At 52.5% G+C, this 27,015-nt stretch overlaps 3 long non-coding RNA genes and 3 pseudogenes across 4 annotated transcripts; 5 read left to right on the top strand and 1 right to left on the bottom strand.

The window, feature by feature from the left end:
* Window positions 1-2,934: 2,934 nt before the first annotated feature.
* Window positions 2,935-3,661, bottom strand: LOC128082695 (uncharacterized). Its single transcript, XR_008207798.1, has 3 exons — window positions 3,573-3,661; window positions 3,316-3,473; window positions 2,935-3,153 (listed from the first exon to the last, which is right to left on the bottom strand). It is a non-coding gene; the product is annotated as an uncharacterized LOC128082695 (long non-coding RNA).
* A 170-nt stretch (window positions 3,662-3,831) lies between these two features.
* On the top strand, window positions 3,832-3,950 carry LOC128082843 (uncharacterized; annotated as a pseudogene).
* Window positions 3,951-7,010: 3,060 nt separating this feature from the next.
* LOC128082690 (uncharacterized) lies at window positions 7,011-12,991 on the top strand. 2 transcript variants are annotated; one of them, XR_008207791.1, is made up of 4 exons: window positions 7,011-7,496; window positions 8,874-8,951; window positions 10,146-11,412; window positions 12,603-12,991. It is a non-coding gene; the product is annotated as an uncharacterized LOC128082690 (long non-coding RNA). The 2 variants fall into 2 exon arrangements; XR_008207790.1 differs by having other exon boundaries at window positions 7,019-7,496; window positions 10,146-12,991.
* A 3,799-nt stretch (window positions 12,992-16,790) lies between these two features.
* LOC128082002 (uncharacterized) lies at window positions 16,791-20,102 on the top strand (annotated as a pseudogene).
* A 537-nt stretch (window positions 20,103-20,639) lies between these two features.
* On the top strand, window positions 20,640-24,498 carry LOC128082694 (uncharacterized). Its single transcript, XR_008207797.1, has 3 exons — window positions 20,640-22,294; window positions 24,083-24,164; window positions 24,297-24,498. It is a non-coding gene; the product is annotated as an uncharacterized LOC128082694 (long non-coding RNA).
* Window positions 24,499-25,296: 798 nt separating this feature from the next.
* Window positions 25,297-26,925, top strand: LOC128082689 (protein enabled homolog; annotated as a pseudogene).
* Window positions 26,926-27,015: the final 90 nt, after the last annotated feature.

Here is a 27,015-nt window from a genome sequence, read left to right as displayed (position 1 = left end):
TGGGCACACCTTGCACACCCTCTTCCCTCAGGCCCTCGAGGGGCTTCTAGATTCTGGAGTTCTCCACAGCTGAAGTTTTGAGCGGACCTGTCACTCCTTGGGAAGTTCATTTAGGTGCATACATCAGCCTGGAAAGTTGGAAGCCCCTCTGCCTGGGATTCTGTCTCAGCCTGATTGTTGCAGTAGGTGGCCACCAGATACATTTCAATAGAGCACTGCACCTTGCTGTTCCCAGATAAGAAGAAAGCAGCTTGGATTTCACTCTCCCTCTCTGTCCTGCCTGTGTGAACTACCACACAAACTGCCACACCATGCCTTCACTGCTCCTCCACTCTGTTTGTCTAGGTTGCCGCATTCCTTGTCCCTCGCACTTCCTAGTGGCTGCTTGTACAAACGTGAAGGCTCCTGGCCCAGACCCCTCTGTGTAACCTGCTCTTGTGAGGACTGTGTTCTCCTGGTGGACCAGGTGAGCTCAGGGTAGCTCCCTCCTAGCCCTTTCTTCTCCATGGTTTTTGGAACAGCCTACTGAATGGCAATTCCCAGCTCCACTGCAGAACATGCCTGCAGTGGTGCTGATAACCTTGGAAAATGACTCATCATTTCACTTTAATTTAGCCTGAGGGAATTTCAAAACCTCAACCACCCTTATCTGATGAGTTGTGACAAGATGTTTTTGCTAGAGGAGTGGTGTTGGAACAGATGACCTTCAGAGGCCCCAAACATGACCATTCTGTGATTCTGTAATTCTGAGACCATGATCTAAAAATGGCCTAGGTTCATATTTGTCCTCACAGGACAGCTAATTCCTATTTGGAACAGAGGAATAGAGAGACATGTGGCAAAGACCAATCCCTGTTCCATCCTGGAACAAAGTCCTTCTGTAGAGGCATGAATAAAGCCATTAATTCTGCACAGGGAGGTCTTTGTCTCACCTTCCTTATCTGGGATAAAGGTGGCCTTTTCCACCACCTCCTTAGGAAAACTGGGTAAGTGGCTGAACCAGGCAATGTAAGTTATTGAACCAGGCAGTGGCTCTGATGAAGTGAGTCTTCCTTGGCAGGCTTAATAACTCCAATTTAGGCTTGATCACATCTGTCAATCCTATCTGAGTATTTTCCTAAAACAGCTTTGACTTTATGGGGACATGACAATGCCTGCAGAGAAATTGACTATTTCCGTTTTACACAGCTGTGCTGTTCTCACGATACCCAACGGATTCCAAGGACTCAGAGTGCTCAGTGTTTGTCCTGGGGCCTGCCAATGCCTTTCTGTGTATCTCAAAACCATCCCAGAGCCTCATCATGGAGGAAGGTCAACTCAGCCCTGGCTGGCAGGAACTGGCCAATAGCCTCTCTTGTGTGCAATAACCCCTGAGGAGAGATTATTATCTCCCAGCGGGCAGGGTTAGTCAGACACTCTCAGATATGCTTCTTTCTCTTCAGAGGCTGCCAGCACAACACAGAAAGCATCTCTGTGCTGACCTCTATCAGCACATGGACATGGACAAAAATGGACAAGAATGTTTTTTGTCTGGTGCCCCCTATTCAAAATAAAGAGATGAGATTCTGGCAACTGAGCAGTGGCAAAAAAAAATGAAAAATGAAAAGTGGGGAGAGCTGCAGTGCCTCATCCCTTGCCATCTCCAATACCCCATCACAAGTTCAAAGGCTGATGCAGTCTGTAGGGCCTCACCACTGTCAATGTGCTTCTTGAGATTCAGGAAGTTCCTTCTCAGGCAGGAGCCAGACCTATTTCACAACAACACAGCTGACAGAGCGAGACAAATACATCTCTGCTAGGGTGAGGGAAAAAAAGAGGAAAGGGTCCCTTGATGCAAGGAAATGGGCATTGCACTTCCCTTTGCAGCTAAATCCTCCAGCTTGGGATCCTTTACAGACTGGCAGGGGACCAGCATCTCATTTGTAATATTGGCATCTCTTGCAACCAGGGAAATATCCCAGACTTAAACAAGAGGGGTAGGGCCATCCAGTCTCAGGTGTATGCTGCACCATCTTTTGGTACTTTTGGTTTACTATTCCAACTGCAAATATGCAGACAAATATGCAGAACCTTCTTTGGTAAGCACTTTTAGTTCTGTTTTCCAACTGTAAAATGAGCACAGAGTACTCTGCACCGTTTCCATATACAATTTTGGTTTCCTGTTCTGACTGCAAATTAAACACGTTTTCAGTTCCTTCTCTGACTCTAAGCGATACCCCAATGTTTGAGACACTGGAACAGTTATAGTCTTCTTCCAGAGTGATGTTTTTGGTGCTTAGCAGAGCTAAGCAGAAAAAGAAAAACAAATATATTATATATTTTACAAACACAATAGCGATTATCAAAGACATAGATACATACAGTCACATTGAACCAATATTTACAAGCCACTTTCCACATCCTGTGAGTCCCAGTGATTCCACCACTGAGGCAAACCAGAATCCAGACTCCATTCATTAAAACAATCAGTCAGCAGCATGGCTTGGAAAAAATCCCAACTCCTGCCTGTGACCTATTTCATTTTTGCATAGACTTCTTCAACAGAAGTGGTGCTGTTGTTGATGGCGACAGAACATTCACATTCAGTTAAGTTCAGCTTACAAGACATCTCATCTTCCTTGTTACAATAGTAACATATCTAGTGATAACTGATTTTATATTCAGGACGGAGGGGACTCACCCAGGTTCACCATCACATGTAGGGCAGTGCTGGAGTGCAGATTCCTGAAAAAACAGCTGCCATGGGTGCTCCAGTGGCCTCCTCCCAGCTAGGCACTCTGCTCCTCCTTCTTTGGGACTACAGGGAGCTGCTCTGCAGCCATGTTTGCTTCCCGCAACCAGCCCAGCTTGGCCACATGTGAGCTGCATTGCCACATACAACTGCCAAACCCCATCACAGCTGTGAGGGGAAGCAGGGACACAAGGCACACCGGCTACCAAGCCCAATGCAGAGCTCACCTCACCATGAGGCAGCAGGAGCACCAGGCAGTGGACGGTCCTGGGAAAGCCATGGCAGCAGACGTGATCTGTGCAGTCACGGCACACTGCATACTCCTGGTTGTCATGCCGCGGCTGGGCATCCAGGCACTCCCAGTCAACAGCAGAATGCACCCAAGCTACAGGGTATCTTGCCACCTAATATCCTGTCATGTTCTGTCAAAAACAAAATACACTAGCTGTATTTGGGAAAGGAATTTTGTGCACCCAGGACATTGTAGCACAGTAAGGACAGGACGATTGAGAGCAAGGCTGCCTATAGTGGGCCAGTAAAAAGTGATATACTAGAAACAAAGATGGACATTGGAGTCCACTGACCTAGTGTGGAGGTGCTGTATGAAACAAGTAGTGGTATCGAAGTATCGGTGGTAAGGATTTGGCTGGGAGACATCCTGAGAATAACAGGTACTGTAAGCGTTTAAGGAGCCTTAACATGCAGTAGAGTGCCACCTGCTGGATCTCGTCGCTGGTGTTCCCTGAAGGATCAAACAACTGCTGTAGATCACTTTTTTTATTCTATTATCAGGGTCTGTGGTTGACCATGTTCGCCACGTTCCTTTCCAGAGTGCACTGACCTAGTGTGCAGGTGCCATAAGGTCCAAGTAGTGTCATGTGAATACACTGTGCAAGTGCGTCAGTCAGGAGGGCATTGAGGTCTGCCATGTTGAACATGGGTCAGTGCTCACTGCGGCATGGTGCACGTGTGTGAGGAGCTGCTTGAGATCCACCTCTGTTCACAGCCTCATTTCATTGCTTGACGACTGAAGGCCGAGTGGTGCTGGTTGGTGTCCATGGTGTGAAGATGAGAAGAGGGCTGGAGCACAAACATGAGGCACCTACAGCCATCCCACCCTGGTAACGCCTGGTCTTGTCCGATCTCGGAAGCTAAGCGGGGTCAGGCCTGGTTACTACTTGGATGGGAGACCTCCAGGGAATACCGGGTGCTGGAGGCTTTTATTGCCGGACTTTTCTATCCCTCAGGTCCCAAGAGGCCCAGCTGGCTGGAGCAGGCGACAGCTTGTGTGGTTGGGGGCATTGTTCCGCTAAGCTCATTTTGAGACCCTGTGCAGTTAGTATCTGTTTAGTCTTTTATCTGGTGTTCCACTTTTTTCTTATCCCATCCCCTTCCCTTCCCAGTCTGCCTTCCCCTCCCCTCCCCCATCTGTCCTCCACACCCCGCCCCCACCTCCACCCTTCCCTTCCCTTCCCTTCTCTTCCCTTCCCTTCCCTTCCCTTCCCTTCCCTTCCCTTCCCTTCCCTTCCCTTTTTCCCTTCCCTTCCCTTCCCTTCCCTTCCCTTCCCTTCCCTTCCCTTCCCTTCCCTTCCCTTCCCTTCCCTTCCCTTCCCATTTCTTCTCTCTATTGTCTGCTAGAGACATCTGGGCTTTGTGGCTCTGTGGCACTGATCCATGCAATGAGTTGTTCTCTTTTCTGGCTGTCTACTTCCCCCAGCATCTCGTCCTGAAGCAGGTTACCCTTCAGGTATTTCTCTCTGACTTTTTCACCATCTTGGTTCTCTTGGGAATCCTTGAGAGCACCTGCCATGTCTGAAACAGCCAGAGCATCCCCCTTAACGGCGACAGCTGCCTTGCTACACCCACTCTGTGCAGACACCCACCTGCCAGCTCTGCGTCCTCAAACTCATTGCTGATCCAGGTGAGCAGTTCCTCAATGTCCACGATACCATCCAACACATCTGAGCTGGTCACCACTGCTAGAAATGAGTCACTGGTTCAATTTTACTTACACAAAAACACATGTTGGGGAAGCAGAGCTCAAGCATTCTCGTTGGACATCTGAACTCTTACCCATCATGAGCAGAGGGTGAGAAATCTTACTCAGAATCCACAACAACAAACGATGCTTCCATGCTGATTGCATTCCATGCCACAGAATGGCCAAAAACTTTGTCAGCCAAGCACTGGCAGAAAACAAGAGTACACATTTTTAGCATTTCATCATGAATTAAAAGTATAGACTCAGTTTACTATTAAAATTAAAAGGGAAAAAAAATCTCTATACACATTTACGTTAGTCTCCAAGTTGCCAGACATCAGTTTTCAATGAAGAAAAACCACATTTGACATCTGCTTCTATAGCAGAGCCAATCTGGCTTTTAAAATTTATTCTGTTGAGGATAAAGACGTTCCACTGCTTTGTCCTTACGAAGCACTTCATGATACGCAATGAATTTGGCAGCCAGCAGAAGAGAAGACCTCCTAAGGGTGGCCTTCAGTATCTCAAGGGGGGCTGCAAAAAGCAAGGGACAGATCTTTAGATTGGACATAAGGATGAAGTCCATTACAATAAGCGTGGCACTGGAACAGGGACACTGAGGGCCCCTTGGGCTCTCCGGAGCCCTGAGCACTGTGCATCAGGGCCTGGGATGGATGGGATGGAGGGCACCATCCCCCACCCCTTTCCAGGGGGACCACTGCCACCCCCAGACCTTCCCTCGTGCTCTGTGGTGCAGAGGAGGAGGGTCTCGAGCTGCCTACGGATGGCCCAGGGTCACTGTGGAGGTGGGACAGGGGCTGTGGCTGCTGTCCCTAGGGGAGCCACATCCTGCCCTGGGCTGCTGCCAGCCCTCCTCCTGCCCAAAGTCCTGGGGCACAAACCCTGCACGGACAAGGCTTCTCCATGGTCAGTGACACCTTCCAACATCCTCTGCTGACCAATGGAGTCCTCTGAAGAAGAAGGAAGATCCTGATGATCGCTGACATCCTCCAGTGATCAACAAAGCCCTCAGCAAAGCCATGCTCTGTGTGTCTGCGTCCTTGTCCCCACGCTCAGCAGGAACCGCTCACATCTGTCCTGCCTGGCAGAGGCCACCCCTAGGTGCTTGAGGGGTCCCCAGCTCCGTGCCCCGCACCCCACGTCCTGCACCCGTGAATCTCTCCATCCCCTCTGTGCTGCCTCCTCCAAAATCCTAAAGGACAGAGCACCCCATGCTGCCTAGCAGCCCCAGTACCCTCCCTCTGCTCTCTCCCAATTCCTCCTTCCAGTTCCTGCCAAACCCTTCACCCTCTGTTCCACCTCCATGGCCATGATGTCCCCAGGTCACTCTCCTTTTACCCCCTCCCTTATCACAGCCAATTGCTCCTCACTTGAATCTGCTTCAGCCCTCCTCCTTCAGTCCCACTTCCCCTCCATCACTATCCAACGTGGAGTCCCCAAATGCCCTCTCTTAGGCACCTCAAATCTCCTCTCTGATGACCGATGACACTCTCTGTTGATTAATGAAGCCCTCTGACCGTCAGTGAAGATCTCTGATGATCAGTGGAGCCCTCTGACAGCCAACAAAACCTTCAGATGACCACTGACAATCTCTGATAGTAAACTGAGCCCCCAGTGATCAGCGGGCTGCTGCTTCAAATGCAGGAAAGGGAAGTGAAGGGTGAGAAAGAATATTTTGACATCATTTGGTTGGAAGCATCATGGTATAAGGATTTCTTCGGATTTAATCAAGCACAGAATTTAGAGAGAAGTGTGAGTGCATCACACTTGCATGTGCTGCCCGGTGCCTGGGACCGCGGGTGCCTGATTCTACTCCTCTCCAAGAGGCTCGGCTGCTCCACAGCGATGCCGACCTGCTCCTCGTGGAGGTGCTGCTGTGCGGGCACTTGGACTACGCTTGGGGCGGGCTGCACTGCCGTCCCCCGCGTCCCCGCCCTCCTCGTCCTCTGCCCGCAGTCCCAGCCGGGGCCAGGCCGCCCCGGGGCCCTGGATGCGGAGCGGGCGCACGGCGCGGGGATGTGCCGCGGGCGGCCGGGCCGGGCCGGGCCGGGCCGAGGCCATGCGGGACGCGCGCGGAGATGACGCAATGACGGCGCGACCGCGGCCGGAACGGAGTCCGCGCGGAGCGTCCACCCCAATCCGGCTGACCGACCAATGGCAGCGCGGAGGATGGGGGGCAAGCGTGGGCTCTCCGCCAATGGCGGCCGCGGACAGGGGGTCGGCGTGATGGCGGAGCCGCGGGGCTCTGCGCGGGGGAAGCGGCGTTTAGCTGCCCCGCCGTCCCGCCGCCGCCCGCCCCGTGCAGGGAGGTGCGGAGAGGACGGGGCCAGGCTGCACCCGGCGGTGCCCAGCAGCGGGACCGGAGGCTCTGGGCACACGCTGCAGCGCAGCAGGTTTCCCCGCAGTGCTGCCACGGCCGCGCTGCTTCCCCGTTTTGGGTAATACTACTGGATATGTATGGCTGGGCTAATGAATGTATCGAGACCCCACTGTGGCACGCACGCTAGGAGGAGCGATCCCCCGTGCGCCCGGCGTGTGGCACAGCGCTGAAAGAAAGACGTCTCTGCTCTCCTAACCTGACGTGGGTTCGAGAGTTTGATTCCGCAGAGCAGTTGGGCACCCCAGATGGGACACTCTCTGTTCGGCTGCAGGACCAGTTGAGGAGGGAGACGCCTTTGGCGCGCCCTGAGAATTGTTGGACGGACTCCCTCTGCTCATCCGATCACTGCGGGGACAGACGAGGACCATCTGGAAGCGGACCAGGTACGTTTAAAGGGAAGGCTCCGTAAGGCGTACGCTGGAGCCGGGGACTCCGTCGGACGTGAGGGGCCGCCCCACGCGGGAGGGCTTTACCCTGAGGGTGGACTAGTGCAGGGGTGCGGGACGGGAAGGTAATGACCGGGAAGGACAGGTGCCTTGTAGCACTGTGTCTGATTGCAGGGATTGTGGGTTCGAGCCCCACCTTTGGCTAGCACTTGTAAGCTAGGCTAGCGCTTGGGCACTTTTAATCACGAGTTCATAACCATCTAGAACTCAGGTCAATTCCAGGGATTGTGGGTTAGAGTCCCACCCGAGTTAGCGAGGTACAGTGCTGACAGCTGTCAAGTGATAACCTGCATCATTGCAGCCGCGGCAATAGGAATAATGATCTGCGCTGTTGTTGCCATCCGCAAATGTCCAGTGCTGTGTGTTTGAACAACTGCTATTGGTTTATTCGGGATTTTAATTTGAGGAAGCTACTGAGTTTAACTTTTTTTTTTTAAATGAGCATATTTATAGGAGAATTCAGGATCTCTCCTGAAGTGCATGTATTGTGCATTTATATGATGTGATAAATCTTAAGCCCTGACTTGAGCCCTTTTTGCTCATCTGTATAGATGCACGATTTCAGGCCAGCCTCTGTTTTCTGTAAGACTCCATTATTAAACTGTATTTGCATGCTGTGGCTGTTCAAGGTCCTGGCAACAGATTGCATTGAGGACCAGATCAGAAGACCTGGAACATGGGGCCTTGTCAACTCCCTTGACTGTTTCTTAAAACAAGTCCTGGCAGATGGCTGCTCAGAGCTGTATTCTCTGCTTTATTGATGTGCAGATAAAAGACTGGTGATGTTTCTTACTGGTGCTTAAAAACAAACACAGCAAAGCCCATGGAAAGATCACCACCTCCAACCACAAAGCTACCAGAGGAACTGTAGAGCGTAACAGCTTCTATAGCTACTGCTATTGGAGCACTTTGATCTGAAGGGCCTGCAAAGGTTTGTGTGCTTTCCGTGGGTGTTTGTTTTCTTGCTTTGTTTTATCCTTAAGTAGACATTTGATTCCTTTCAGTTTGAGAAAATAGAGTGAAGTGCCTCCGTATTCTTATCCCACTTGAGACTCTCGTCTGTGTAAGCCAGCATTTCTTTGTGCATGGCAAAAGGGAAGTACTTTGTCATGCTGACTTCTGAAAACGTGGCTTGGCAATTACTGTGCCAGCAGTCTTGTGCTGCCTGTGCCGCAGCTCTGCAGAGAGGTGGCACATATGGTGATGGTGAAGGCAAATGCCTTGATTTTCTGCTTGTTACTGCCTATGTAACAGCATTCAAGAAAATGGCTGTCATGTCATCTGAACAGTTCTTCTGTTCCTTTCTTTTTCCAGACAATCACTCAATCTGTCAGGCCTCCCCTGCTTCATTTCCAACCTTCCCCTCAGCGGGCAGCTTACTACCTCAGCCTTGTAAGTACACCTTCAATACATTAGGTTGCATTGACTTACATTTGGTGAAGTGAGTTGCACTGCTTCTTGTGCATGCACGCAAATTACGACCAGATGCCAGAATTCAGAACTGCTCGCCTCCAGTGCTGCAGGTTCTGTGCCTGACAAAGTGTCAAACATCCTGCTTTTCTTCTTACCATATGACACAGTGGTACAATGAATTTGTAGGGTTAGTGCCTCCCAGTCTATTTGTGTATACTGAAGAAAGAAATTGCTGGAACAGAGATGCAGTTTGGTTTATCCTTGGGGTTTATTCCAAGGCTGTGTGCTCTGACATGCTGCTATGGTTTAACTGTCAGAAGTGGTCGTGACCTTTCTGCTGGCATCAGTTTCTTCCCAGGGAATAACTGCAGCTGACTGCAGCGTTGGTTTTATTGTTCCATCCCCACAACAGATATTCTGAGAGTCTGTTTTTTTCTGTTCCTATTATTAGTATTACTGCATTATTAGGATGGTGGCTCATTGAGGTACGTAGATTGCTCTGAAAGGAATGCCTCCTATTTATTTCCATGGAAATGACCACCGATACATAGGGCGAGTTCTCAGCTACAAAGCTGTTTCTCAACATGGTCACCACCATTAGTGATGCTTTTTTTCCAGCACTGAATGAAAGCCTGCATGCTGTGCTTGTTTAAAAAGAAAAAAAAAATCAACTCTGGCTGTTTGGGTGGCTTGTCTGAAATGCACCACCACTGCTTCACTGTGCTCACCTCCACGTGTCGGGCTTCGTAAATGTTCTGCAGGTATTGATGGATGTCAGTGGTGCGATTTTTTCAGTGTGGAGGAGTTCAGGGACACCCTGTGCTCCATGAGCACTTCCGAGCCAGGTGCTGTGCTGTCATTCTGGCCCTCTGCTGCCGTCTGTGGCATGGCTGCAAAATGTAACTGAGTGCTGGCAGGAAGGTTCAGCCTCTGCTGTCATCCCACCAGCGTCCATCTGTGATGTTGTGGGCCAGCTTTATAAGACAGGAGGCATTACTTTTGGATCAGCCCTTGTGTAGTTATGAAAAAGTAAGGTTTATAAAGGCTGGCTGAGTAAATTGGTGGCTGCTAATGAGATCCACAACTACAGGATAACAGTAGTTAGACACTGATAGCTTTCAAGGTCAGTTTAGATTACGTGGCTGTGTTGGGTTAGTGGTGTCAGTGCCTCAGGTGTGGCATTCCGAATCTGCCAACTCTGGTATTCTTGAGCAACTCCATCCTGTAGAGGTGAGTGGATTAGTTCTCATACTCGATTGTAAAACTGCTGTTAAGAATTGGTATTGCAAGAAAGAAGCCTTCTTTTGTTTTATAATACGGAATTACAAAGTCAGAAGTAGAATCCTGTACGTGGAAGTATTGTAAGGATGTTTTACTCGTCTCTTCTGAGAGGAACTTTGGGGTCTTTGGTGTGCATTCATAAAGTGCTGATTAGTCTGGTGATGCAGATTGTTTTGGAGGTCTCAAACACTGCAGCCTTTTAGCAGATACACGCTTTGAGAGTAGTCATTGACGTGGTTCCAGCGTGACAGTGCAGCACACGGGTGTCCTTTTCCATCTTTGGGCCCACCTTACTGCCTTTCCAACCTGTGCACTGAATTGCAGTGACATGTCAGTATCGGATCCCTCAGCACTGTGCTGAGCCTCACCTTACTCATACTCACCCACTGGACGTTACTCAGCTTTAGCAATCGTGTTTCTGCTACAGAAGGGCTTGCCGGATATCTGTAGTATTGATCCGGCCCGAAGGTGACAACCTTCCAACCTGCTGGTCTCTGCCCATGTTCTCTGTCACAACATCGTATGTGTGTGCTCGCTGGATGCACTGGTAAGAAATGTTTTTGAGAAGAGAACTTCGTGCTTCCCAGAGCAGTAAGACTGTGAGGATTTGGGAGGCTCTTCACAAACCTGATTCAAGTGTGCAGACAGCGTGCTGTTAAAGCAGCCCTTCTCAAAACCAGAGCGTTGTGCTTGGTGTGACTTAAATCCCACCCACAAAGGAGCATTTCCTGCAGTCTCTGATCTCAGGTTTGTGTTTCCCCCACTGCTGGAACTGCTGGACTTTCACGCCTTCACTGTGTGTGTTTGGGTCTCTTTATTAGCTCTGTTTGTTCTACTGGCTGTATGCAAACATATCAGGAGGAAAAGATCTTTGAAAATAGCTTGGAGATATTAACCTGAGGCAAGAAGGTGAATTTTATTGCCTTAAATCAGGCTTCAGAGGATGTCCTTGAACTCAGAAGCTTGGACTTTGTTGTAGCTTGATATTTACTGCTTGAACTTTCTTTAACTCTAGGACTGGAGGGAGAGCTTTTCTTCACACCTTGCTGTGTATGAAATCTACGCTTGAACTGCACTCGAGACAGGCAGAAATGTAGCTGAGCAGAGCCTCCAGCAGCTCAGCCCTTTCCTTCAAACGATGAAGATGGCTTTAATATTCGTAAGTCAGAAATCTCGTATCAAAACTTAATTCTGGTATGGACACAGCCTCGCTGTGGAAGACGTGGCAGGTGTGGTCTTTGAGTCACCACAGGTGTGGGACACGTGAAGTAATCTGGACGTGTTTCAATTTCTGTGTATTTTTCCCCATTTCTCTGATCATTTCTCTGTATTGCTGCATCTGGCAGGGATTGCTGTCCTGGCCCAGAGCTCCGTTCCCTCATGGGCTGCACTTGTTTTGCTATCCCACCATTTGGGTTACACAGGCCATCCACGTCCAGTGTTCCCATCCTCCTGGGCCTCCACACACATAGCAGTTAGCAAGAAAGAGCAAAGTTGTTCAACCTTGTCCTAAAGTTATCAATCTGTTCATCCAACCTGTGCCTTGGTCACAGTGGCAACGTGCCGTTAGCAGTGCCATCACTGCTCTCAGGTCACAGGCTCTGACAGCAGGCACTGGGGATAATTTCAGGTGAGGCCGTTCTTCACATCCAGGCACACGGATAGTGTCTTTTTCCAAATGGACCGTGCTGGTAGGCGGGTAAATCCAGTCGTGCAGGATCTGCAAAATAAAGTTATATACTACATACATAGTTCTCCAGAGCGGTGGTGATCTGAGGTGGATCTCCTTTTCTCACAATTGTTTTTAAAACTGGCAATATCAGTAGTTGTTCTGTCATGGGTTTGAATTAAATCTTGGATTTAATTAAATCTTGGTCACTGCTGTTGAACGGAATTTGATTCATCCTTGATAATCTGCATCCATTACTCCTCTCGTGACATGAGTTTTCTTCCGCCAAAACCCAAGGGAACCTTTTTCTTTCCATGTTTTTGCCAGAAGCTCCAATTGGCACGTGCCCCATTTGCAGACACATTTAACTCTGTTTCTGCTTTTTGCATGGGCCCTAAGTCTGAGGCCCTTTGAAGAGCCTTTGTTGCTAATTCAAAGGCAACCTGCTGTTTGTTTCCCCCTCCAACTCTTCCTTGTCACTTTGTATATAAACAGGGTTAAAATTTGTCCTAGGTATGGAACGTGCTGTCTCCAAAAGCCAAACAGCCCAATACACTGCTGTTCCTCATTCTTATTACAGGGTACTGCAAAGTCTAAAATGTTGTGTTGAGTTTTGGGTAGTATTCCCCAATGCCCAAAATGCCTCTGAATTCCTAAAAATGTCACTGTTGGAATTTCAGTAGGATGAATTTCCCAGCCTTTCTGTTTCATCTGATCCACAACCAATTCCAGCATTTGTTGCACCCCTTCCTCGGTTTCCCTGAGTCAGCATGTCATCTACGTAATGAACTGTTTGCATGTGAGGAGGCAGTTTGGTGTCATGCAGATGTTCAGCCACAGTTCTGTGGCAGATGGTTGGGCTGTGCAGCCGTCCCTGAGGCAATCTGCAGACAGGATCTTGTCACCTCTGCCACGGCAAGGCGTTCCTCTGCAATCAGGATCGTGAAGAAGCTAGCATCAGCTAAATCAATTGCAGCATGCTCTGCTCTGGAATGGTTCCGAGCTTTTTCTGTTAAAGCAACACTACCTGCTGCAGCCACTGTGAGAGGCAGGGTGAGCTTGTTTAATTTCTCCCTATCATGGAGTTGATCAGATCAATCTATGTCCGTGACAGGGGTGGCAGGCCTCTGCCATCCCCCCCCCACCCCAGTCCCACAAAAAATGGGAAGGAAGGAAGGGAGGAAAAGAGCAGCGGCAACAATCTATGGAGGAAAACTTATTTTACTATAATATTGGAAGACAAGATAACACAATATGTACAATTTAATTGAAATTGAGATTAATAAATCAGACAAGATGAGAGAGAGAGTTCCCGAGACCGATTCAAACCTGAACAGCTTGGAACGGCTAGGAAAGCACCCTCCAGCACCCACTGCAAGGCAGCAAGAGAGCGCCCCCCCCACCCGGAAGGGCCAGATCCCGTGACTTCTGTAATGTACAGGGATAGGTACTTGGAATTGGGGCAGTGACACTTTAATGCCCCGTGCACTACATGATGTTTTGATGTGGAATACTGAAACCCAAAAACAAAAAACAAAAACAAAAAACATAGAACCATGACACTCCCACAACCCACCGCTTTTTGACAGGCCATATTGGATTGTTCCGAGCTGTAGTAGCTGACTTAAAACTCCTGCACCCAATAAATCATTAATTGTCCTTGATATCTCTTCATGCTCCCTCCTCCCTTCCCCCCCAGGTCCTGTACTGTTTCACTGTCACTACTTCAGTTGCAGCAGGAATCTGCACAGCAGACATTGTTACTTTTCCCACTGAAATTGTCAGAGCACGAATGCAATTCCTTATTCCAAACTGGGGCTGAGCACTGGGGAGATTCAGTGTTAGTCATTTTAGAATGCCCATCCGTGAGATGTATTCTGGGGCGGGGACAGTCATCACAGGATGCAGTCATTATGGGAGGTTTCCTATTCTCATTTCTATTTGTGTTTGTACAGCTTCAGTTTGTTTCCCTCCCAACCCTGTAATAATTACCAGGTGTCCTTCACGTTTCTTGGGGTTCCCATATGTTAAGGAGGCCTCTGTTCCGGGGTCATTTAAGGCTCTTACAGTTTGCGAGGACCTGTTTTTCCAAAATATTTGGAGCTCCACGAGGGGTTGTTGGTCCTGCACCCGTTGCATTGGAGCTTGGCCATCATTTCATTCTTGTCTTTACGTGGAGCTGCTGCCCTAACCTCCTTCCAAGGATACAAACTGGAACATGGTTCCCAGTCCTTCTCCCCCAGAGCAGCTGATCCTCTCGTGTTGGGCCCTGTGAGCAGATGAGAGTCCCATTGAGGCTCTCAAGGGAGTGCAGTAGCTGGAATTGTTCCTGGGCCGTTTGCTTTAGAATGTGGCACTTTCTTGCTATGTTTTTTAACCCCTCTCAGTTGGTGTATCCTCTGTAATTCAGGAATTGGAAAACCATCCATCTTATTGTGAGGCATCCTGTCTTGCAATAAAGCTGTAAACACTTATTTTCAAGGAATCCTATTTTCACTGCCTTTCTGCTCTTCCCTCTTGTCCATTCTCCCCTGCCATCTGCTTTCCCCTGCCCCATTAGCTCTGCTCCTCTTACCTGTGTCCTTTCTTCTCGTCTGCCCTCTCTGTCCTCCCCTCTCATTCATTACTCTGGCATACAATTTCCCTTCAACTTTGTGGTGGGCTGCCACGGGATTCTGTCAGTGGCCTGGAGCAAGGACAGCACAAGGATAGGGAAGGGAAGGAAACAGGAGAGGGAGAGGGGTGGGCAATAGGGAAAAGTGTAGGGGTAGGGGCAGGATGAGTGATAGGGACAGGGGCAGGAGAGATGGGCAGGAGAGGGAAAAGAGAGGGACAGGCAGTGATAGGAGGATAAAGAAAAGGGTGGGGGTAGGTGTGGAGGTAGTGGTAGGGTTGGGATAGGGACAGGAACACAGGCAAGGTGAGGTGGAGGATCAGGGATGAGACGAGAACAGGAATGGGCTAAACAGAATGGGGGCAGAACCGGGCCTGGTCAGGGCTACATCAGAGGCAGGAGAAGGACTCGAAAGGGGCAGGACTGGAGACAGGCACTGCTGGGACTGCTGACACTTTGTTGTGGTGAGGATGCAGGGATGCCTGCTGCATTTCCTGGCTTGTGAAAAGTAGAAGATTGTGGGGATTTCTCTCTTTTTATTTATTCTCTCTAAACAGCTTATTCATTGCTTTGAATAGTGACTTAGGATAATTAATGTAAACCATAGAATCATAGAATCACCAAGGTTGGAAAAGACCTAAAAGATCATCCAGTCCAACCGTTCACCTATTACCAACAGCTCCCACTAAACCACGTCCCTCAACACAACATCCAGTCTTTCCTTTAACAGCCCCAGGGTCGGTGGTTCCACCATCTCCCTGGGCATCCATTCCAGTGCCTGACCACCCTTTCTGAAAAGTAATACTTCCTGATGTCCAGCCTGAATCTCCCCTGCAATAGCTTGAAACCATTCCTTCTGCTCCTGTCGCTGATGACACAAGAGCAGAGGCCGACCCCCAGCTCACTACAACCTCCCTTCAGGCAGTTATAGAGAGCAGTGAGGTCTCCCCTGAGCTCCTCTTCTCCAGGCTGAACATTCCTAGCTCCTTCAGCCTCCTCATCAGCCCTGTGTTCCAGACCCCTCCTTTGAACACGTTCCAGGGCCTTTCTTGCAGTGAGGGGCCCAAAACTGGACACAGTACTCGAGCATATTGCCTATAGATCTGGAGGTGGGGAAGCTGCCTCTGGTGCCTGCACAAGGAGCTCTAGCTGCACTGTGCCTGGTTACAGGTCAGCATCGTAGTCTTGGTCCGTCTGATGTGACTGGTGGGAGTGTAAATCATTGAGGGTTGTACGTCAAGCCCTTCCTCTGGACAGTGTGCTGTCACTGGAACATGAAGGCATGACCTGTCCTTAATGCAGATCTCCTCAGCACTGCCTGATGCCTTATACTGGGCTGCTTTGTTCTGGAATCACATACCAGATCATGCCAGCACTGCCTGGTGGGACTCCTGGGTAACACTGTGGTTAGAAGCTCTGGTTTTGGTGCCTCTGTGTGATGTGAAATTCCCTACCAACCTCTGAAATGCAACTTTTTCCTAAGCCTTATGCTCCTGTCTGCTAAGCTGTGGGTTCTTATCACTGCAGAACGTGGTTCTTGTTTGCTTTTGCAGGTGTTTGTAATTGTTGGTGTATAATGCTCTGATGGCATCACAGACCACCTCCACCGTGCTCAGGGGCTTTTCTGAGCTGCAGGCCCCACACTGCAGCCCCATGGCACAGCCTCACATCTAGTGTCAGACTGAAGCTGGAGACTCCTGGCAGCAGAGGATGCTCCTGCCCCACAGAAGGGCTCACAGCTCCAATGCAGCTCCAGTGCCCTCAGTGCTGGAGAGGAGGCGGAGGTGCACCCAGCCTTATGCCTTGTGTGGATCACTGTGTGAGGCCACCAGGAGAGGTGGCCACAGATGATGCTGCTGGGGGACATGTGAACGGCATCCAAGTGACTGCAGAGCTCTTGGGCTGGTAGTCAGGGGCACAGGGGTCCGGGTGCTGCTGTGGGACAGGCGTGAAGAGGAGGGCACTGGTGATGCAAGCAAGTCATTGAGTGTGGGACTGGTGCTGGTAGCAGGGCCTTAGATACTGTGGCTGGGGAACCTGTTTGTGGATTGGTGTCTGTTTGGAAGAGATGGGACCCACCTCCCTAAAGGGATGGGAGGGTGTTTTCATCAGTAGGATGGCAGCTTTGTGAGGGAGGCTTTAAACTAAAAATGGGGAGGGCTGCTGAGCAAAGGGATGGCGTGATGCTGTGGAAGGGACCAGAAAATCAGTCATTAAGCGAGGACACTGCCAGCACTTGCAGGTTCACAAGGAAATGCCTGAAGGCAGTGCTATGGAGAAATCTCCCATAGTTCCAGAGGAGGTTCCGGTGGGTAGCAGGGGGAGGCTGCTTGGATTCGGACAGATGGAGAGGCATTACTTTTGGAGTGACCTATGTATTTAACAGAACCATACCAAAACATTTTATACCCATGTATTCCTTTTGAAATTGTTCCTGAGAGTCCTCTCTCTTGGTCCCTTGAGATTCTAATTATTAGTCATCGTATTTTTGTTTTTCCAGTCTTGAAATTGTGGTAACAACCTCTTCTCCTTTGTGTTTTGTAGTTACTCTGCTACTGTAACCCCTATTTCAAGAGGGGTTATCTCCTCTGCCAAAGAAGATTGTAGTGGAGTGTTGGTGTTAGAAGGAGAAGACCAGCTGCATCCTCTCTGGCCCTGGATTTGACGGAGGGCCATCTGAGCAGAAGTCTGCTGGAGGTGCAGTCAGGCGCTGCAGCATTGGCGGGCAGTGAGCTCCCTTCACCACCCAGGGTGCTGCTCCTGCTGCTTCTGCGAATCGCACCACATCTCCAGCACCAAGCGGTCCTTTCCCACCAGGGCTGGGAGCAGATGGCAGAGCTGGAGGTGATGGAGTTGGATGTCCCTGCTGCTTACGCTCCAGGAGGCACTGCGGGTGCAAGCAGTACCACGTAGGTAGAGTAGAGTAGTTTAAAAAATAAATGTTTGGAATGGTTTTGCATTGTCCTGCCCTGTTCCTTCAGTCTGATGGCTACTCTTCCTATGCCCCAGAGTGGGGGTGCCTTCAGGGAGCCTTCATTTCCCCCATCCCTGCCCTGTAGGTTTTGGCAAAGGTGCTGAAGGCGAAGCAGGCACTGTGTGAAGCAAGCCTGGTCCACAGGATGACGGGAGCACGGGGCGTGCAGGGTGCAGCTGGAGCTGCAGGAAGCGCCTGGTCCCTCTGCCTGCCTGTCCTCTGTGCTGGGTGCCATGGTGGCACAGGGCCAGCAGGCCCCTGCTGAGCTGTCAGCAGCGTGTCTGCAACTGGCACTGCCCTTCCGCTTCCCAACCTGACCACACACAGCGCACGCAAGGATAGCTGTTACGAGGGCTGCTCTGAAAGTAGTGCCTTCTACTTTCTGATGGTGGCCCGTGATGTCAGAAATGGGTGTTGGTGGGATGGCAGTAGACAACGTAATGTCTCAAGGTGATGTAGCCTGTGTTTTTGCATGGGCAACCTTCTACTTCCTTGGGAAGGCTTTTTTCATCAAAGGAGAACGTGATTGAGTTGTTGAAAGGCTAGGTATAATCTAGTGACTAGCACTGTGAACACTTGCAAATCAAGTGCCTTTTCTGCTATGTTTTCTGTTTGTTGCTCAGCTTTCGTTAACAGCAGAGGTGTGATTGTTAGCTGGTTGCAGCAGACATTTGAGCGTTACCAGTCTTAGAACTGTTCTGTGGAGTTTAGCTGGCAATTAAGTGACACATTGTAACTTGATAATGCTTAGTCTTCCTTGTGTAAAGAATAAACCTAATGTTCATCAATCCAAGGTGATTTATTTTTTGTGTGTGTATTATGCTGTTTTCTGCTAGTTTTTCTCAGGAGTGTGGTGATTAGGAAGGAAGTGAAGAAGAGCTCATAAAGTAATCCTGTTGGACGTTGTAACTGCCTCACTTTCCTGTTGTGTCTTTATGGCTTCTTGGCTTTCTAGGATGATACTTGCTACTTTCTCTCTGTTGCTAGGAGAAGCTCCAGTAGTTGGTAAATACTCTGCATTCCAAGCAATCATTCAGTTTTTGTGCTGGCCCAGGTGATGCTACCAGCACAGTCTCCTACAGGCCCAGCACTGAGTGCAAACAAGGCACAAGTGGGACCACTGAGCAGAAGGGTTGGTAAGGAGCACTGTGCCAGAAGATGGTTTAGGACTGTTTGAGAGCAGCTGCATGTGCTCCTGACTTTGTTTGCAGTTCCTTTTCTGGGCTATGGTTACAAGGTACCCTTTTGGGTTAGATTTAAAGGTCAAGAGTTCCCCTTTTGAGTGGGGGTGGGAGTGGGGAAATCATCCTAGCAGGTGCCTGAGGAGTGTTTCACTGTTGTGCTGAGGGACAGGGTTTAGTGGGAGATGGAGGTGTGAGGTGGGTGGTTGGACTAGATGACCTCAGAGGTCGTTTCTGATGTTGGTGGCTCTGTGTTCCTAAGGGTTGTCACCATCCCAAAGCGTGCAGTGTCAATACCTTAGTGCTGAGGGTAACTCTTTTGTGTTAAGGTTTTGGGTTTAAGGTCAGAGGCCAAGCAGTCATCTCTCTTATTTCTGTGCACTGCTCATTGAGCATTTGACAGTTGTGACAAGCAGAGTGGTTTGGTTTTGTTTTTGTTTTTTTTCCTTTCTGCTAGTTGCTGGGCTCCATCAGCAGAGGGGTGGCCAGCAGGGACAGGGAGGTGATTGTCCCCCTCTGCTCTGCTCTTGTGAGGCCTCATCTGCAACACTGCCTCTGGGTCCAGAGCCCCCAGGACAAGAAAGAGCTGTTGGAGAGGGTCTGGAGGAGAGGCACAAAGATGATGAAGGGCCTGGAGCAGCTCCCCTACGAAGACAGGCTGAGGGAGCTGGGCTTGTTCAGCCTGCAGAAAAGAAGGCTGCGGAGTGAGCTCAGTGCAGCCTTTCAGGACCTAAAGGGAGCCTGCAAACAGGAGGGGAGTCAAGTCTTGGAAAGCAGGACAGGGGGAAATGGCTTGAAGTTGAGGGATGGAAGACTGAGGTTGGATGCCAGGGAGAAGCTCTAAATTCTGAGAATGGTGAGGTGATGCCCCTCCATCCCTGGAGGTGTCCAAGAGCAGGTGGGATGGGGCCCTGGGCAGCCTGGTCTGCTATGAAATGGGGAGGTTGGCAGCCCTGCCCCTGCGGCGGGGGGGTTGGAGCTGGATGATCTTTGAGGTCCCTTCCTATGCAAGCCATTCTATGGTTCTGTGGTTCACCTGATGCTCAGAACATCCCCATCTCCTTCCCCAGGCACAAAACAAGGTCCCGGGGACATTGACAGCAGCAGTGGTGATGAAGACCGTCAGCGAGGAGGAGAAGCTGGAGGAGCAGCAGCTCTTGGCTCGCTGCAACCACCCCAACATCTCCCAGCTGCTGGACACGCTGCATGGGACGGGCACCTCTGGGTGGGCACCATCGGGATGTTCTCTGCAGCCTGGGAACTGCAAGCAGGGGGGAGAGGTGTGGTGGTGATGGCACTACGGGGAAACCTGCTGCATGAACGACTGCAGGCAGAGGTGTAGCAAAGCGAGCGCAAAACATTTAATCGTTTAACATACAAAGCAGTAAATGAAGGACAATATTCCTCACCATCTTCCATCCTAACAATTGTTTCTGATCCCACCCCCTACAATTCCCACCCACTCAGCAATTTCTCACCCCCCCCTCTCCCTCCCTCCAACCTTTTCCTCCCCCTTGAAAAAACTTCCCAGCCCCCCAAATTCCCACCCCCATCATTCCTTCCTCCCAATTCCAACAATCTCGCAGTCTCACATTAGCACAGTACCATTTCTCAACCAGAATTGCCACCCCACAAACTTCCCTCACCCTCCCAACATCCTCACTGTCTTAGGGCGAGTTACACAGTCAAATATTTTTTGATGTCAACCATCTCCCACGTTTGCCATTTCTCAGCCCAATCATTTCCCACTCCCAAAATTCTCACCCAACAATAGCAGAGTACATTTCATTTCCCACCCCAAAAACATCCCACCACCCCAATAATTCTCTCCCCAAATTCCCACCCCCAACCATTGCCCACCCCACTAATTCCCACCCCCAACCATTGCCCCTCCCACCCGTTTCCCACCCCCCTCATTCCCACCCCCACCCCTTTCCCACCCCCTGAACAACGTTTCCCAGCCCAAAGTCTGGACAATCCAACACTGGTGTGGTCCTCCTGCTTCACAGTCCCACGCTGCCCCAGTCCGAGACACCATTTGTGGACAGCCCCGTTTTGGAGGGGTAGGGCTGGGGCCGGTGCTGGTGCCCCTGGAACAGTGCCGCTGCTCTCTGGGTGCCGTGGGGGCCAGCGAGGAGTCCAGGGTTGCAGGGAGCCATGTTCATGGGCTGCGGCCATGTCTCCTGCTGCACCAAGTGGGTCGCTTTCTTGGTCCGCTCCCACTTGGGTGTGATGGGCACCCAGTCCTCGTGCTGGCCACTGCGCTGACACAGCCAGCTTCGCCTAGCATGGCTGTTGGTGGGCTGGAACACCCTGGCACGGCAGCAGCTTCCTCTTCCTGGCTGGGATGCTGCCAGGGTGCTGCTTGCGCCTGCTACTCTTGCCTTTTGTGCCAACGCAGGCGGGCGTTGGGTGCTTGGCCGGCTCGGTGTCGTCCCCATGCTGCGTGCTTGCCATGCGGCAGGAGACGCAGCTGGGTGGAAGTGCCAGGCGGCTGAGAACCAGCAGGGCTGTTTCTGCCGTGCCTCTTCCATGAGTTGTCCAGTGTGCACCAAAGGAGGCGATGCTTGGCCGGCTCAGTGCCGTCCCCGTGCTGCTGGTCTGCCACGTGGCAGGAGACGCAGCAGGGTGGAAGTGCCAGGCGGCTGAGGACCACGCGGGGCTGCCTGCGCCGCGCATCTTCCATGAGATGTGCCATGCGGGGCGAAGGAGGCGTGGGGGCAGCCAGGGAGCTCAGCAGGGACAGGTGTGGAGGTGTGACGGGGGCCAGCAGCAAAGGGTCGCAGGGCAGCAGCTCAGAGAGCTGCCCCGGGGATGCTGGCTGCCCCCAGAATGGGTCGCTGAGGGTCCCAGTGGCAACCTGTGTCTCTTTGCTGAGCTCCCTGCTGCTTCTGGGGAAGTCAGGGAGCTCTGCGATGAAAGGAGATGAGTCCAGACTGCTGTGGACATCCAGGCTCGGTGGCTCCGTGGCTGCGATCCACCTCCTCAGCTCTTCATGGTCATGGCTGTCCAGTTCCCGCAGCAGCTGCTTCCCAAGATTTTCCTCTTGCACCATGGCAGCGTCTCTGCTCTCCTCCCTTGGGACAACAGGCAGGTCCTGGTTCTCCTGCGGGACCTCTAGAGTGCTCAGCTCTTCTGAAAAAGCAAGAACATCCCAAGAATGACGATGGCAGCCTTCCCACAGCCTCTCTCTGCAGACACCTACCCACCAGCTTCACAGCCCCCACACTCACCCTCGCTGATCAATGTGAGCACATGGCCCATTTCCACGTTGTCGTCCAGAATGTTAGTGCTCGCTGTCGCTCCTGGGAAAAGAAGAAAATGCCCAGCAGGACAATGCCAGCTGTTGCTCACCCACTCAGTGCAGACACCCGCTTGCCAGTTCTTCGCCGCCCACACTCACCCTCGTTGATCCAGCTGAGCAGATCATCGACATCTGCGAAGCCATCCGCGGTATCTGCGCCAGTCGTTGCATCTGGAAAAAAGAAGAAAATGCCCAGCAGGGCAATGCCAGCTTTCCTGCAGCCCCGTGCAGTAGACAGCCTGCCTCCTGCCCTGCAGCCCCTGAACTCACCGCCTGATTGCAGTGTGGCTGCGCTGCAGGTGAGCGGAGCCGTGGCGGGCTGGGGGCACACGTCGGTGGGCGCTGGGTGCCCCTGGTCTTCCGAGAGCAGCACAGCATTTTGGAAGGGCTCCATCGGCGGCTGCCAGGTGGCAGGCAGGGTGCAGGGCCTGGGGAACACCTGCTCCTGCAGGGAGGGTACCTGCAAAAGAATTGGGGGGGGGCCGGGGATGCCGGCGGCCTGCGGCAGGCAGGTGCCTGCAGGCTGCGGGGGCTCCACGTGGAGGGGCATGGCCCCGGGCCACAGCCCCATCAGCTGCTGGGGCAGCAGCGTCCCTGTGGGCAGGGGACGTCCCGGGCAGGGAGCAGGGGTGGGGGGGTGAGCCGTCCCTGGGTGCAGCCTCCCAGGTAGGAGCAGCAGCACTGGTAGGTGCAGCCCCGCGGCTGGGGTCAGGCCCACAGGTGGCAGCTGAGCCAGGGTTGGGGGCGGCCCCCCAGGTGGGAGCTGCACTGCCTGTCCCCAGGCACCTGGGACCCTGGGCCAGACAGAGGCCTGAGGTGCCATGTGGGTGGCAGTGGGGACAGGGAAGGGTTGGGGGGTACCGGCATCGGTCCGCGGACGGTGGGCTGCATCCAGGCGGGGTCCGGTGGCGGCACAGTCGCAAGAATGAAAATGGCGTCGGGTGTCAGAAGCACCGTCAGCGCTCCTCAAGGGAATCTCTCTGTGGGGAAATGCCAGAAGGAGCACTGGGCTGAGACCTGGGGTGCTGGGGTGAGATCCAGATCATAGGGGTGGGATCTGCAGCTCTGGGGTGAGATCTGGGGTCACAGAGATGAGATCTGGGTCACAGGGATGAGATCTGGAGTGCTGGGGTCAGGTGGAGCATCAGAGCATGGGGGAGCTGCTGCCTTACCTGCCATGACAGCTGGAGAGTGGCAGTTGGGGGAGCCCCTCCCCCCACGGGGGTTCTGTGACCATTGGGTTCAGCCCCTTTCCCCCTGGCTTGCCATGCTTTTGGTTTTCGTACCCAGACATCCTTCCCATCCCCATTGTTTCCCATCCCAATGATCAGTGACCATCCCGCTGGGCATTTTGCAGCCCACTGCTCTTCCTTCCCAAGGCTCTGCCCGTCCCCGTGGGGATTTGCCATCCCTGCAGTGAGTTCTCCCCCCAGCACCGGTTTCCCCTTCCACTAAGGATATCCCATCCCAGTCATTTCTGGTCGTCACCACCCAAAATCACCTTTATCCAGCCCATGGCTAAGGACTTAAACTGCCAGCATTAATTACCACTTCTTGAAAGTGGTGGCAGCCGTGCTAGGCCAATTAGGCAGGTAACAGAGAGAGCGGAGGGGTGCTGGAACAGCTGCCCAGAGAGGCTGTGGATGCTCCGTCCCTGGAGGTGTTCAAGGCCAGACTGAATGAGGCCCTGGGCAGCCTGATCTACTATGAAATGGAGGTTGGAGGCCCTGAATGTGGCAGGGGGTTGGAGCTTCGTGATCCTTGAGGTCCCTTCCAACCCTGGCCATTCTGTGATTCTGTGCCAGCGCTTGATGCAAAGGTTGTTCTTGGAGGGAGAGCAGGAGCTTCTAAAGCCACTGTGGAAACAACAGCAGAGAGCTTTTGCTTCACTGCTGCTGAACGCTCTTCTGCACACACAGAGCATTATAATGCTATTGCGTTTTTGTGTAAGACTTCTGCGTGTGCCGTATTGTAACCAGCTTCCCCTCTGGTGTTATTTGTCTCTGCAAGACGGATGACTTAGCCCTGCTCACTGACCTGCTCTTCCTCTCTCTTCTCCCCACCCTCTGCCTGCTCCCTTGGTGCAGTTTTTGCTCCTGGACGAACAGAAGTGATGAGGAATGGTTGTGGATACAAGGAACTTGAAGGAATCCACCTTGTTCAGACCAGGTAAACGCCATGTTTTCTCCCTCAGCATCGTTTCACAGCCCATGTCGCTCTGTGTTTAGCAACAGAGCCTCATAAAACTTTGGTGTGACTATTCTCTGTGTTGTGTGTGACATTTTTCCTCTTTCCCTCTAGCTCAGCCCTCAGAAGATGCTGTCTGCCCCAGTTTCTGCAGAGCTTCACACTATGGGCCAGGGCACAAGCACGCATATGTGCACCTGACAACTGCAGGGAGCTTGCTTTGCAAAAGCAAAAGAATTCAGAGGTAACCACCTACAGTTCAGTAAGCAATTTCAGTATTTATTTCTGATTGTGGCAATTATTTCAGCTCAGAAGTCACACTTAATTTACGGTGCCTGCTTTAATTCTGACCACGGTTGCAGTGGCAGCTGGCTTCCCAAGGCTGCAGTACGTGGTGGTGGCACAGCCTCTGGCGTCTGCATTTGTGCCAATGCCACATTTCCTTTCTCTGTCTTGCAGGTCAGCTGGTGCTAGAAGTGGACGGCATCCAGTGTGAATGAAGGTCAGTGCAGGAGCAGCTGCTGCTGGGAGGAAGGAAGTGCAGGCTGATGGACGCTTACACTTATCCTGGTATGGCACCAGAGGAGGCAGCAGTGATGCTGGGGAGCAGTTGCAGAAGAACATGAAGAGCTCCTCAGCAGGAAGCCACAGACCCTGCAGAAAGCTGCAGCAGACTCAGAGCATGCGTGGATGCCCAGGAGGAAATGCAGGCCCAGCGTTTGAGCAGCGCCTAGCCACGGAGTGCTGCGGCCCAAGAACAAAGCTGTTCTGCCTTTGTCCAGATGGCTTTCCACGGTGGAATTGTCTGTCCTCATGAAAACCAGAGGGCTGACTCATCCGAATGCTGGCTGATTGCTTGGAAGCCCAAATCCTTCTGGCCTCCAATCTGGGGGCAGCCTGGGTGCAACATCTCCTGGGTCTGGTCATCTTAATTTCTATGTTTTATTACTTCAGATAACCCCATTGGGTGGCCGTCGTGTTGTTTTCTTAAAATTTGGTGCCAGGCCTGGTGACTTTGGGCCAGAGCCCAAAAGGCTGCATCCAGCCCATGGGCTCACAGCCACAGCCCCAGTTAGAGAGGCTGGCACATGCCCTGGGCCTAAAGGTGCTAAAGATGTCCTAAAGGACATCACAGACATCCAGGGTTTGCTCTCTTGGATCAATAGTGAGTTTGGGGCTGCAGAGTTGCAGGTGTGTGTTTGCACAGAATGGGTGTGGGAAGGCTCTCATTGCCATTTGGAGGATGTTTTTGCATTTTCAGACGTGGCAAGAGCTGCTGAGGTCCCCCATGAGAACCCCAGCAGCCCTGCCCCAGGATGTTTCGTCGCTGAGCTCCCTGTCAACCTCCAGGACAGCAGAGAGCTCAGCACACAGGCTGCCACCAGGACACCCACCGACCCTTTCTGGGGGCTTCCTCCATCCCCTGGGTTCCTGCCTGAGCTGCAGTGCGGGCTGTCGGAGCAGCACCCTGTCGTGCCACCAGCAAGCGCCCGGCTCAGCCCACGGCCGACCACCCTGGCTGTCAGCGCACCTCCCTCAGTGCAAACAGCACAGCCCACTGAGGAGGTGCAGCAAAGGCAGCCCCAGGAGGTTCAGGCTCACTCGCCCCTGTCGCCAGCCTCTGTCCCCAGCCGGGAGGCAGAAAAGAAGAACAGGGGCAGCACCAAGTGGGGGGCCAAGCGCCTTGCACCTGCCGGCACCCTGCAGAAAGGGGAGAGCTCCCAGCAGGAGCAGCCCACCAGCAGCGCTCCTGCCAAGAAAAGGAAGCTGCCGCCCCGCGGGCAAAGAACAGAGAGGAAAGGCCGCAAACAGCCGTGCCAAGCAAAGCTGTCTGGGGCCGGCGCAGGAGCCAGCAGCAGCCAAGCGGGCACTGCCAGCGAGCTGCGCAAGCACCTGCAGCAATGCATCCAGGCCGTGCACCCGCTGGGGCAGAGGGTGACTGCGGTGGGCCCAGTGCGCCAGCCACCCTCTGTGCAGCCCCAACCCTCAGTCAGCGCTGGCCCTGCTGCCCTCCAGCCCCAAGACAGCCATGCAGACAAGGCAGCGCCGGCATCTCCAGGCATCACGGTGCAGGAGGAGGGCGCTACCAAGAAGGCACCGCCCGGCTGCCCGCGCTCGTCCCTGCAGAGGAGCTCAGCGCTGCAGAGGGACCCACCGCCACCACCACCACCACCAGCGCTGCACCAGCAGCAGCCTCGGCCATGGCGCCCCGTGGACTTTGTGCCTTGCGTGGGGCCACAAGCAGGTGGCGTTGTAATACCGCTGGTGATGGAGGAGTCGCTGCCCATCACAGCCAAGCAGCGGCCCGAGCGGGAGCGCATGAAGAAGCTGGCCCAGGAAGAACGGCAGCGGGCGGCCCAGCAGATGAAGATCAGCCCGGTGCAGTTCCTAGTGCAGCGGGAGATAGACATGGCCATCGCCGACCAGTATGGCTACCCGTAACCCTGCGCTCCTCGCCGGCCCGCAGTACCAGGCAGCAGCGGCAGCGTTCCAGGGGCAACGCCAGCGGCCCCATCTCTCCCCTCCACAACCGAGCCGTCCTCCAGAGTCAGCACAGCAGTGGGATGGGACGTTGTCTGGCTGTTCTGCTTATTGTGGGATGGGAATTTTAGGAATAGTGTTGTTTCTATTACTCACTGTTTCTTATGATACGTTATTAAAAGCTTTGTGTTCCCTTTGCTACGTCCCTCTGCCTGCAGTCATTTGTGCCGTGTCACAGCCCCCCAGCTTCCCACGCCCGCCGCCGGGGGAGGATGGGGCACCACGAATGGCCCATTGTGTCCCTCAGCTGCCACCAAAAGCCCCAGCCCTCCTCTCTCCCTGCAGTCCTTCG

This window comes from Tympanuchus pallidicinctus, unplaced genomic scaffold, assembly GCF_026119805.1.
Source record: "Tympanuchus pallidicinctus isolate F22 unplaced genomic scaffold, pur_lepc_1.0 scaffold22, whole genome shotgun sequence".
Lineage (NCBI taxonomy): Eukaryota > Metazoa > Chordata > Aves > Galliformes > Phasianidae > Tympanuchus > Tympanuchus pallidicinctus.
Note: the sequence above shows the minus strand (reverse complement) of the source record. Positions and strands in the feature narration are given on the sequence as shown.